The 13,002-nt window shown below is 43.2% G+C and overlaps 1 protein-coding gene across 21 annotated transcripts in view; it reads left to right on the top strand.

Moving 5' to 3' along the window:
- Nucleotides 1-13,002, top strand: part of FBRSL1 (fibrosin like 1) — a 717,289-nt gene that overhangs the window by 522,924 nt on the left and 181,363 nt on the right. The window lies entirely within an intron of this gene.

Here is a 13,002-nt window from a genome sequence, read left to right as displayed (position 1 = left end):
CTCTTATTACAAACTGTCTTAGCCAAAACTAATCTTTGGACATTTGCCTTGTATATATTTATTCTCTTTAAGAGTGACAGGCATTCCTTGAAAATTAATTAATTAATTAATTAACTTTAGCTAAACCGGAATACATTTTGGATTTGTTTTGTTTAAACTCATGTTTTTCTTGTTACATTGAAAGTCTTGTTCTTGCTGAGACCTTGAAGCTTATTCTCTTAAATGCTTTAACGTGGCGAGAGTATCAAGATACTGTTCTGATTGCTGTCTCCTTTGAACTCTAACACACAGTGCTAGAAGAGATCATTTGTGCAACTGCAAGAAATTAAAAGGTTGCTCCAGAAGGAGAGCTCATTTGGTAGAAGTGGCAGCTTCTTGTTGCATGTATCTGTATTTAGTCAAAATCATATTACTAGTTCTTCTCAGCCTTTTGAAGTCTCCAAGATTCTTTGAAACTCTGGCTTTGTTTCTGCTTCATACATCATTACCAACAGCCATCAACAGTTTAAGTACTCGAAAATCATCTCCAGCTAGGACAGTAGGTGATGATGTACAGTGTAAAGCAGATGGAAGGGCAGTGTGCTTTAAGTGGATGAGTAAAAACTTGTTTTCACCTACCCCTTTTGCCACCCCACCCCACCCCATCTAATATATATGACAGTGGTTCTCAAACTTTTGTACTGGTGACCCCTTTCACATAAATTAAAAACACTTGAAAATATATTTAACACCATTATAAATGCTGGCTGCAAAGCAGGGTTTGGGATGGAGGCTGACAGCTCATGACCCCCCCATGTAATAACCTTGAGACCCCCTGAGGGGTCCCGAGCCCCAGTTTGAGAACCCCTGATATATGAGAATGAGGAAGGCAGGGGGAAATACTGTGTGTAAAAGTAAGATATTTATTCTTCATAATGCATATCTTCAGATCACTACACAAACATCGATTCAGCCTTTCAATATCCGTGTAATTAGAGGTATGGTTCCCATCCTACAGATGGGGAAATTAAGGTAAAGTGTCTTGCTCCAGTCCGCAAAAGCAATTGGAAATAGAGACAGGAGCTCCTGACTCTCAATCTCCTGCTCCAATCCTTACACTGTGCTGCCTCTTGTACGCTCTACATAACAAGTACATGTATTGCAATGTAAATGAGGAGGGGGAGAGATTTTATTTGTACTGTAAGTTCATTTTGGATGGATGGGCTTTGCTGTAATGCTACCCAAAATTAAATAATTCACTGTAAACCTAAGGGATGATTATCTGGAGCGCTAGTGTCCTGTACACTTAGACATGTGCTGGGAGATAGCCCTTCATTTTGGTCATGCAATCAAATATTAATGGATTCTTTTAATATTTACTTGAATACCATACAGCATGAACCCTCCATTCTTGTTTAACATTAGCTTATACACAGCTGAAATGCAATAAAGCGTTACCCCGAGTTTCATTTACTCAGATCCAAATTCCCTTAAATAGCAATTTAGTATAGATATTTCTTTCCTATATGTCCTAGAATAATTGTAAATAATTAGCACTACTCCAAGTGGAAAGAGTGAGCATCCTATAACTATATGATAGGCGGAGTGTGCACAAGGCAATTAATGATTGTATCCTAACCCCCAGCTTAAAAAATTTGCGTTTTTCACTAGCTTTCCTGGATGATCTCTCGGAACTGGATCTTTCCACTTCTCTCCTCAGCTGGTCACACTAGAAGTCCATCCTGAAAAACAGCTTTATACAATTCACCTTAGTTTTCACACTTATCAACATTTTATTTAAGCAAAGGGCACTTTCCTTTCCTTGAGCTAGTGACAGTTTTGTCTGCTAAGCAATTACTAATGACTAAAGAGAGATTTATGTAAACCTGAAATCTCTCTGTTTTTTCTCTCTGTTCCTCCTCTCTGGCCTTCCTTCACCCTCCCTCCTGAAAGTTGATTTTCAGGAGGCAAACTGCTGGCACTGCAAGCTTTCTCTCTGTAACAACAATGTTGTGACCAATAATAGAGAATCGCTAACTGTCAACATTTTATGAAATGGCAGGTGGAAGAAGAAACTGTGTGGTGTGGGGGAGAGAAAAGGATGATGCCTGTAGTGCTGTCTTTCCATACTGAGACATGTGCAAGGAGAGTAGACGGCCTGCTAGCTAGATGAATAGATAGTTATTTATAGAGACACTGTGAAGTCAATTAGACCTAAAACTGATCTGTATTAAAAGTTGATTCCTATTAAGAACAGTGCTGCTCTAGCTACAATTGTATTTGCAAATAGTTGTCAAGCACCTGTGGATAGCATGGTTTTAGCACAGTGTCACTGTCCTGTGTGGAAAGGGATGTTTTTAAACCATCTTCCTTGCCCAAAACCTTACCCTATTCATCCTCTTTGCAAATCTTTAGCATTATTAGTAGTATTGTTGATTGTTTTTTCATTGCTGTCAACGTGCTTTGTGCAAGAGGGTGCACAAAGACAGAGACAGTCTTTGCCTAGGTGATCTTACAATTTCTAAACACAGTTCTCACCTGTTTGGTTTGTGTACATAATCTGTGTTATAACCATAATTAAAAATGGTTCCAAACACAGTTATAAACCCTAGTGTGGCAGTTGCTAGGCCTTAATTTCAAGGTTTTCCACAAATGCTGGTTCACGTTTAAACCAAAATTGTGTAGTGCAGATAAATGACACAGTCTGGATTGGATTGGGCAGGGTAGGACACAGGGCCAAACCCTGATGTCCTTAATTAGACTCTGATTTAGCAATCTGGATTTCCCTATTCAGCAAAGTACTTAAGCACATGCTTAAGTCCAACATGTCTAAATTTAAGCATGTGCTTAAGTGCTATGCTGAATGAAAATGGATTTAAAAAGACAGTTAAATGCTTTGCTAAACTGGGGCCTTAGTTCTTACTCAGCTGAAACTTCACTGCATGCACAAATTTGTTTAGAGTAAGGTGCATAGCACGTCCAACACTTTGGTGTGGTTAGCTTTCTTAAATTCCTCTATTCTGCAATCCGCCGTTATGGCTGGGTGACCACCTTTTCAAAAGGCAAAAGCGGAACACATGCAGGTGCCCCTACTCCACCCTTCCTCTTCCCCCCAGCCCCTGCTCCTCCTCTTCTCCCCCCGCCCCCAAGGCCCTGCCCCCTGGCCAGGTCGGAAGCCAGAGCCAGGCCGTGGTAAGAACTGCCCAGGTAGCCTGGGCCACTGTGGGTTGCCCTGGACCCTCCACCTGCTGTGGGCAGGTGACCGTGGGACCCAAGAGCCGCCTCATGCCGCCCAGGGCAGATGGAGGTTCTGGGGCTAGGCAACTCTTACCCCGGCTCTGGCCTGGCCAAAGGGCAGGGCCAAGGGGGAAGAGGAAGAGCAGGGGCAGGGCCTCATGGTGTTGGGGCGGGGGAGCTCCTGAAGTCCACCTCAGTCCTGACACCCCCCCCCACACACACACACACATACACACACTGGGAAGAGTCTGATGCTGCCCCTGAGCCTTGGGCAGCGTGGACTGGCACCACAGGGAATCTGGGACAAATGCTGTCCCGTAGTCATTCAGCCCAGGATTGGGACTTGAACTTTGCATTTCGGGACAGTCCCAACCCAATTCAGGACCGGTGGTGACCCTTGTTATGGGCCTGCTCAGCACTTGTAACTCAAGCAAAGCTCCTATTCATTTTGCCTACCCAAAGAGTAGACATTCTTGGGGAAAACAACCTTGCCTGAAGATCCCAGAAGAATCAAGTGATAAAGGAGGTCAAGTTTGATGCCTAATTCAATAGACAATGTCCTTTTAAACATTATGCTCATGTTACCCTTTGTGAACTGAGCTCCACAGTTCCTCTAAGAATAACAGCGTTGATTGAATCTAGTGGGTTATAAAGCATTTCTGGTCCTCTCTGAGCCATATTCCAGAGCACAAACTTGGAGAAGCCAAGAAAAATGCTGGCCTAAGTTTGGAGAGAGTTTTGTTTGGAGGCTTAAAAGCCTATATTTGTTCTACAGACCTCCCCCCCCCCTTTCCCCCCAAGATCACAGTTAGCCTAAGTTTTATGGAAAAGCAAGTCAGCCAGAATGCAGGGATCAGAAACAGTTGCTGACCAGATCTTGATTTATTTGACAGTTTCAGTAATAAAATAATTATTTGTCTAACTCTTCCTGATTAGTCTGAAGAGTCCTGCCAACCTTAAGAGGCTTGACTAGTCAGGAAACCACTGGCATTTTGGCTGCTTTTTTGGTAAGGCTGCAATATTATTTGCAATAATTTTTCATTTATTAAGTTTGGCATTTCAAAATAACTCACTGACGTGATGTGAACATTTTCCACACCAGCTATAAATCTGTTACGGAGAAATTTACAAAAACAAAATGACTCCATATTGCTTGCAGATGTATTCTGTAAAAATAATTGTTTTTCACTGGATTTTAATGTTTCTGAGCCTTTGTAAACATAATGCCTAAGTGCTTTTATTCAATAAATGTGACCCATTCAGTAATTGCTTGCACATTGCAATCCAGTAAATAAGGAGCAGATTTTGACCAAAATCTGTGAAGCATTTAAGTTGCTTAGGTCACAGCCCTAGGGGAGAGACGGTGAGAAACTTGTGTTTTCAGACATAGAGGACTGTGGCTTCAGGACCCAAGACAAATAAGCCATTTCTCTTTAATTAGTGGATTCTTGCTTTTAGGCAAGGTTTTCTTTTTTCTTAGTTCAGTAAGGCTGGGAATTTCAAAGGAGGCAAAGGATGTTAGGCATCCAGTCCTGTTGACATTTTGTGGGATTTGGGGTACCTAACTCCCACAGGTTCCTTTTAAAATCCAAGCAATAAAAGGTTGTCTTCACGTCTTTTTGTGGAGTGTTCTTCAGATAGGAAACACCATAAAGGAGAGAGTAAAATAAATGTGTGTCTGCGTGTGCACACATGCATAGGACAAAAAGGTGTCCGTTCCAGCTAAGTATACCTTTCATTTTTATATTTTTGTTTTTGTTTTAGCAGCACTAGAGCCCTCAACGAAGCAAAAAGGATGGTTTGAATAAGCATCTTGTAGCCGTAAGCTTGGGGAAAATGTCAGTTTAAAAAAAAAAAAAAAAGGCCACAAATAATTAGATATTGCATGCTATGCAAGAAAATGACCTTACAAAGCAAAAATATTCCAGAAATAAAATTCAAGGAAAAACAAAACCAAACAAAAACCACATGGACTGTAATTCCTGCATGAGATTTGTTTGGTACAGTCCTAAATGGAAGGCTGTTCAATCAAACAGTTTGCAGATAGCATTGATGAGCTCTTATCACGGTTTATGGAAATTGGTATTATGAGAGATATTTCCCCCACCACCGTTGGGGGTGGTACCCCAGAGCCTTCTTGCAAGGGGCTGAGTCTCCTCACTTCCAGTGGAAGCTAAGCAAATAGGACTTGAGGGAACCCAGTAGTATCTCATAGGATCAGGCCCCATGAGAGTGAAGGTGCTGAGTTTCATTGGAAGGTGATATCTGCCATTCTCCAGACACACCTATCAAAAGACAATGGGTGAAATCCTGGCCTGTTGACGTCAATTGCCACATTCTCACCAACTTCAGTGGGGCCAAGAGTTCATCCGGTGTCACCAAGAACATGCCACATCTCCCATCCCCCGCCCCAGTGCCCTCCTCTGCCGCAGGCATCATTTAACATAAAAGAATGTGAAGTCTTCCTTTATATGCCAGTGAACACAGATCTGGAGAAAGTATATTGCCGTCTTGTATTGCCAGTCAGACACGGTGATCCTGTCCTAGTTGGAAAGCTATCAGGAGTAAGCTGGTACAAGAAACGTTAACTTTGTGTCAAGTATCAGAGGGGTAGCCGTGTTAGTCTGGATCTGTAAAAAGCGAGAAAGAGTCCTGTGGCACCTTATAGACTAACAGACGTATTAGAGCATAAGCTTTCGTGGGTGAATACCCACTTCATCAGACGCAACAAAGTTAACGTTTCTTGTACCAGCTTACTCTTGATAGCTTTCCAACTAGGACGGGATCACTGTGTCTGACTCTTTCTCGCTTTGTGTGTATCAATCCTTGACCCTGTGCTGCTATTAAAAAAAAAAAAAAAAAAAAAAAGTGTGTGACAACAGCCCTCTTAGTCATCAAAGACCATCCCAAACTAACCCAACCTGTCTGTGTCTAATTTCTTCCCTCCCTTCACCCCCAGAACTAAAACCCTCAAGATACCCCACAAAGCTTTGCAGCTGTTTTTGCATGTAATTAAATCATCCTAGGTAATCCTTGTCTGGTGGCCTTCAGTACACAAATGGGGAAATTGAAGTGAACCCATTGGCCTGATTTGATTTCTGGGATTCCTGTGCAGATTCGCTGTTTCAGAAAGGCAGCTGTAATGTTTCCAACTCTGTCTTCTGGGGTATCGCTTCTGATGGCAAAAACAATTAAATAGATGTTGCGTTTCCAACTCTCAGGAAACCACAGGAAAGGGTCATTCTGCACAGCAGCTACCCTCTTATTGGAAAGGTTGGAGATGATGCATGGAGGAAGCTTCCTGGAATAACTTTGTGATCTGAACTTGCACGGCAAGTGCTTGGAGAAGGGCTGGGGCTTGCGCTATGCAGTGATGTAGAAGACCCTATAGACGGTGATGAAATCAAGCATGGATGCAGCGGGGATAGCTTTTGCTCATCTAGCATGCAGCAGTCAGAGCTCTTCCATGGGCAGAACTCTGTTGATATCTACTTTATGTTTAGAAGGTGGGGATAAGACATTAGAAAGAAGCAGAGAAGTGAAAGAAGTTAGGGTGTTAAAACTAGAAATAAAGCAAGGGGCAGCCATATAATCTTATTTGCTATCGAATGTGGGAAAATGAGTGCAAAACAGGACTGACTTGCATCAGAAGCATGACCAGAACTCAGTGTAAGTAGCACAAGCGCTATGGGATTTCCTTTAACTGCTGCAAGTAAAAAAAAAAAAAATTAACTAATGAAGCTAGCATAGTATCTTTTTCACCAATGTTACAGAATTGATCCTATGTCCATTTGCAATAGACTCTGATCTTGCTGTGGATATGCATTTCTCACTTGTACTGTGGAATTTGCATATAATCTGGCTTCAAGGAAGTAGAATAATTTGCATGCATTATCTGAGACATTTATATAGTGCTAGAAATGCACATCGTGCTTTGCAAAGCATAGACAAACAGAATCTCCATTCCAAAAAGCTTACAGTCTAACACATATCTTACAAGCTAACATAATAGGTCTGGAAAGTTGAGATGCCAATTTGCCTAATATGGAAAATCTTGGCTGTTGGTACAAGACTGTAATTTTGAGTTTGGAGTATTTGGCTGTCATTTCCCGTTGCATCTAGAAATTCCCTTCTGTTACTGGTTCATTTTTTAAATGTGGTACCAACTTCTGCTTTTAAATCTAAACACAAATCTGTTTAGTATGATCGGTCTTTCTCTTAAACACTGAAGATGTTGGGCTTGCTCATTTTTGTAAAAGATTTAGGGTTATAATGCATGGCATGAAAAGCACCTTAGAAGAGAAAATGAGGGTTATTTAGTACTGATTCTTGAATATCAGGAACTGTACAAGAGCCTATGGAGGCTATAGCATTTTTCTATGGAGTGAAATGGAAAGTTTTGTGTAGCCCTGCGGTGTGGGTGGGATTTGTTTTTTGGGTGGGTAGGTTGCCGTGCATTATCCAACCGCTAAGTCAGTGAGACCAGTGTGAAAAACAGGGACATACCAAAGACATTTTCTCTCACAGGATAATCCCTCTAGGGTAGGGTTGCCATACGTCCTCTTTTTCCCGGACATGTCCGGCTTTTCGGCAGTCAAACCCCCGTCCGGGGGGAATTGCCAAAAAGCCGAACATGTCCGGGAAAATGGCGGCTCTGCTCCTCCCCGACTCTTCGGCTCTGTTTAAGAACCGGGCTGCACGGGGGCTGCCCGAAGCTGGTAGCGCTCGGGCAGCCCGGCTCTTAAACAAAGCCGAAGAGTCGGGGAGGAGCAGAGCCGCCGCGGCTGGAGGCTCTGCTCCTCTTCGGCTCTGTTTAAGAGCCGGGCTGCCCCAGCGCTACCGGCCTCGGGCAGCCCCCGTGCCTCCGGACCCTGCGCCGCCAGAGCCCGGGAGGGGAAGTGCCTGGCTGGGGGCGCAGGGTCTGGAGGCACGGGGGCTGCCTGAAGCCGGTAGCGCTCAGGCAGCCCGGCTCTTAAACAGAGCCGAAGAGGAGCAGAGTATCCAGCCGCGGAGGCTCTGTGTAACTGACACAGTGTCAGTTACACAGAGCCGCTGCGGCTGGAGGCTCTGCTCCTCTTTGGCTCTGTTTAAGAGCCGGGCTGCCCGAGAGCTACCGGCTTCGGGCAGCCCCCGTGCCTCCGGACCCTGCGCCGCCTGAGCCCGGGAGGGGAAGTGCCCGGCTGGGGAAGCGCCAGCTGGGGGCGCAGGGTCTGGGGGCTGCCCGGCAAACCCTGAAGCCGGTAGCACTGGGGCAGCCCTTTCCCCCTGGCTGGGAGTGGAAGGGAGGAGGGGGCGGAGTTAGGGTGGGGAAGGGGTGGAGTTGGGGCGGGGCTAGGGGTGGGGGAAATGGGCGGGGCCAGGGCCCGTGGAGGGTCCTCTTTTTTTATTTATGAGATATGGTAACCCCACTCTAGGGAATTTTATATGTTTAGGATTGCCACGATGTGCGCTCTTTATTATGTTTCTCAGCATACAATAGCACTGTTGAAAGCACTTCCAGTCATGTATTATCTAATCGCTGACATCAGAGGTCAGTGAATACAGGCCAAGGTCCTGACTTGACATATTTCCAGGCAAAAGTTTTGCACCCCTAGAAGGAGAGTCTGTTTCAAATTGAGCATGAGCAGAGGATTTGCCTCAGTCCCTGGCCAGGAATTCAAGCACTGAAAAGTTTATTTGGTGAATCTGTTTGCGAGTGGGACAGTTGGAGCTGAAAGTATAGCATAGGTTACAGAAGAAACCCCTGTAGGGTCATCCTGGAAATCTAGAGCCAATATCAATTTTAGATAAACTGCGGATCACATTGACTGAGCATCTGCGAAGTGGTTAGTACATTTTAGGGGAACTGGTTCCAGTATGAAGTGCAAAAGGCCTTGAGTTCAAATCCGACGCCAGGTGGTGTTGGCTTTTGAAGTTATGGCAGGTGTGCAGACACCACAGTTATGGGGGCAGTATGAGAACCTGAATAGAACAGATACACTGATTATACATTACCGTTACCAAGATTACAGTTGAAATTAGCCTATATTTAATTCTCTAGTCTAACCTCACTAATTTGCTCTAATGACCCATTGCGAACAATTACATTTTTTAATTAGTAAGCAAACAACCAGCATAGCACAGCTATGCATAGCAGGGATGAAAAAAATGTGCTTCATTCATTTCAAGTATAGTTTAAATTATTTATGATACTACTTGTAAATTAGTAAATGTTCTGGAGTATGTCTATTACAAATAGTGAAGTGTTGGTAACAGAAACATTGCAAAGCTACTATTAAATCATTGGTAAGCAGTGGGAGAGAGGGTGTCAGATCCTGGGTACTGCAGATTAGTGGAATGAGAATTAGCATCCTGCTTTTTAAAATAAATGCATCATCAGGTATTTGTGGTCAGCCAGGGTAGATTTACACAGGTCCCAGACACCTGTATAAGAAGAGTCACAAAATCTGTTCTTGGAATGAATGACAAGCTGAGACTTCCCCAAAGCCCTCCTTAGATTTCAGCATAAGTGAATACAAATGTTCTGCTGTAAATAACCCCCAAGTGAATACAGTTATTCTCTTCACAGCTCTAAAACATGCTTCAGGCTAGAAAGGCTCCCTGGAGACTGAACTTAGCATTCTGAGCCAAAGGTCAGGGTCAGGGTACTCTGCTCCATTTGAAATTTGGCACCTAGTACATATGGCAACTGCATCATACCAGGGGCTAATTTGCCAAATCAGACTACATCCTTTTTTATCACTCCATGCCAAGCCCTAGTGTCAGCCCTCTCACAATTAAGTGAAATATAGAACATCCAAGGCCCACTTCTAATGCCATCTATCTGCAACTGCTGAGCTGTACTTGACGGGAAGTAGAACGCCATCCTCTCCACAATGATAACACAGAGAGCTTTTCATTTCAAAGCTTTCTTCAGCATCAGAGGCAAGACTGTGCCTGGCCCATGGGTGAGTGTGCAAGGAACGTGAATCTAGCCTCTGCAGAACAGAGCACACCCCGATAACCGTAAAGGAGACCAGAGACTGCATCCTCTTCCATAACAGCGCAATGATTGTCCAGGAGTTCAAAAGAATTTACAATCTAAACAGAGATACAATGAGTCGAGGAATATGGGGCATGAGACATGGTTTCCAAATGGAGGATCATGATTTGGCTGAGTGATCCTGCTCACTTTTATCACAATTTACCCTCTGTTACATTATCGCAAAACCCCGGGGAGTAGGGAAGGCTATGTCTGCATTACAGATTTCAGCCAGCACAGCTGTGTTGATCAGGGGGTGAAGAGAAGAGGTTTATGCCGCATAGGTGTGCCAGGAAAAGCCCCTCCTGTAGATGCAATTATACTAGCAAAACAGCACTTTCATCAGAATAGCTTGTTTCAGTCAGTAGGGGATAAGGTGGTGGAATAAGCTATACCAGTAAAAGTGCAGCTTTGCCGATATAAGCTGCGGCCACACAAGGTGTGCTTTGCTGGTCTAGTATACTGGTATACATATACTGGTAAACGGCTCATTCTGTTTCTCATTATACCCATTCTTAAGGATGGAAAAAATGAGGCACAGGGAAGTTAAGTTGAGGAGAGTCACTGTCAAAGATGAGATTAGAATTCAGGAGGCCTTGGCTCCCAATCCTGTGCTCAGGCCACTAGAAAAGGCCTCTCCCTTACGTAGTCACCTGGATGTTTTCAACTTTTGGGGGGAGTAAAGATGGAGGGATGTGAGTGAGAAGAGGGGAAGACTTTGGAGTGTTCCGCGAATGCTTGTGTCCTCAGCTTACTTGCTGCAATTAGTTGGAGTCCCTATTTAAACCCTCTTCGTGCAAGGCGTACTGCTTTGATCTTCTTAAAGGAGCAATGCTGGTCAGGGAAGTAATACAACACAAAATACCTGAGAAAGACAGTCCATAGCTTTTGTGCCTCTTTTCGGAAGAGAACATTTGAGATTTTTAGCTTCTGTTTTCTTCAGGCCTTGGAGATAATACACATACAGAGAACGCTGTTGTTTTATCAGACATATTGGTAACATGTTTGCTGCCAAGATCTGGCATTTCCTGATACAAAACCAGTGCCTGAAAGTTGCTAGCTCCAAGGGGTTGTGATTAAGACAATTGTTTTCTCTACAGAATCCTAGTGTGAACAGAGTTTCTGTGTATTGTGTTCCAAACAGGATAATGCTGTGTACACCTTTGCCCTCTGCTTCTGCTGAGAGGTCATTTCGCTTGATTTGTAGTGCTCTTGTCTGCCTATTTTTTTTAAAAAACATGACAGACGGTTCAGTGGTTTAACCTTTAAAACCATTCTTGCTAGTCGCTGTTCCCTGTGTCAGCAAGATAGGAATGATCTTCTGAGCAATGAAATCTGGGGGCAGGATAGGACTTTTCAACAAAAGGTCATGTTTACTTCTACTCCATCCCTATCCAGGTATGATCGTGTGGGGGGGAAATCTACCTTGCATTTGAATGACTGAAGCCTCCTACAACAGCTGGCATAAATTTCTCTCAGATTAACTGAGTCTCAACCATCCACTGATATTATTAATATTGTGTTCTAATAGCGTTGAAGAATTTTGGGCTAACCAGGCTACTTGGAGCAAATATGGGCTAAGTTTTCCCTAATTCAGTACAAATAAAAACGGAACCAAAGTTTTTCGTAAAAAAAAAAGAGCCTTTGACCATTCCTAATGCACAGTCTGCATGAGTAATCACAGCTGTCACTTCTCTTAGCCTGATTCTTTTCTCCCTTATAATAACATTTTTAAATTGTTTAATTTCATTGATGTCAGTGGAGCTGCTCCAGATTTACACCAGCAGTATAGCTGACTCCTAAAAAAATTCTGAGTCAGGCTCCAAAAATCATGAGATTGGGTTCAAAAACCATGACATTTTAGAAAATATTGAACCAGGGATATTTTTATTTGTCTTCTGGTGATTAAGCCTTTAGGGGGTCATATTTTCAAGTTTTTCTACATGGCCAGGAAGGCTAGAAACTTTTTTTTTTTTTTTTAATGAAAGCTGAGATTCCAACTTAATCACATGACTCTAGGAGCTGGGGCTTTACGAGAAACAGCAGCTATGGTGAGACTTGCAATAAAACCATGAGGATTGGCAGCACTATACCAATATGAGAACAGACACAGTCTTTCTGCCATTGGTTTCTCTGTCCTCATTATCTTATTTTGTTAAGTCACAGGCCTAATATGAAACCTCATACCATGAGAAGTTTTTCTTTTTTTTTGTTTTGTTTTAAACCTCAGCATCATAAAAGTAGCCAAAACTTCAAGCTCCAAGTGGACTAATATTTATACTGATGGTTGAACTGGTTGAGTTATGACAGGAAATCTGCGTAGGCGCGCACACAGATCTAAATGATGCTTCCTCATCTGCATATAGGAAGTCAGCCAGAAAATCCAGTGATTATGGTTTTGTCTTCCCATTGCCTGTGTCCCAGGCCTTTTATCATTTATTTAGAAAGTTAATGAAAACAAGCTTAGCACAGGGAGAATCATCCAATGGAGCAGCCATCACCGTCACAGAAGTTTCTTCTTGCCTGCTCATAATTAATGCCTCTTCCAGCAGAGAGCCACTTCATGTAGCAGAGCAGGCCAGCATATGCATCAGACAGTTGGAACAGTGATTATTGATAATGGCTGGGAAGGCTGCTTTATGTCAAATAAATATCTTTTTTTTTTTTAAGCCCTCTTTCTTTTACTGCCCCACCCCTTATGTTCCCCTAGCCTATATATGTGTGTTGCCAGTTAAAGTGCCTGGCTATTTTGAAAACCTGTTGGG

Source organism: Chrysemys picta, chromosome 15 (assembly GCF_011386835.1).
Source record: "Chrysemys picta bellii isolate R12L10 chromosome 15, ASM1138683v2, whole genome shotgun sequence".
Taxonomy (NCBI): domain Eukaryota; kingdom Metazoa; phylum Chordata; order Testudines; family Emydidae; genus Chrysemys; species Chrysemys picta.
Note: the sequence above shows the minus strand (reverse complement) of the source record. Positions and strands in the feature narration are given on the sequence as shown.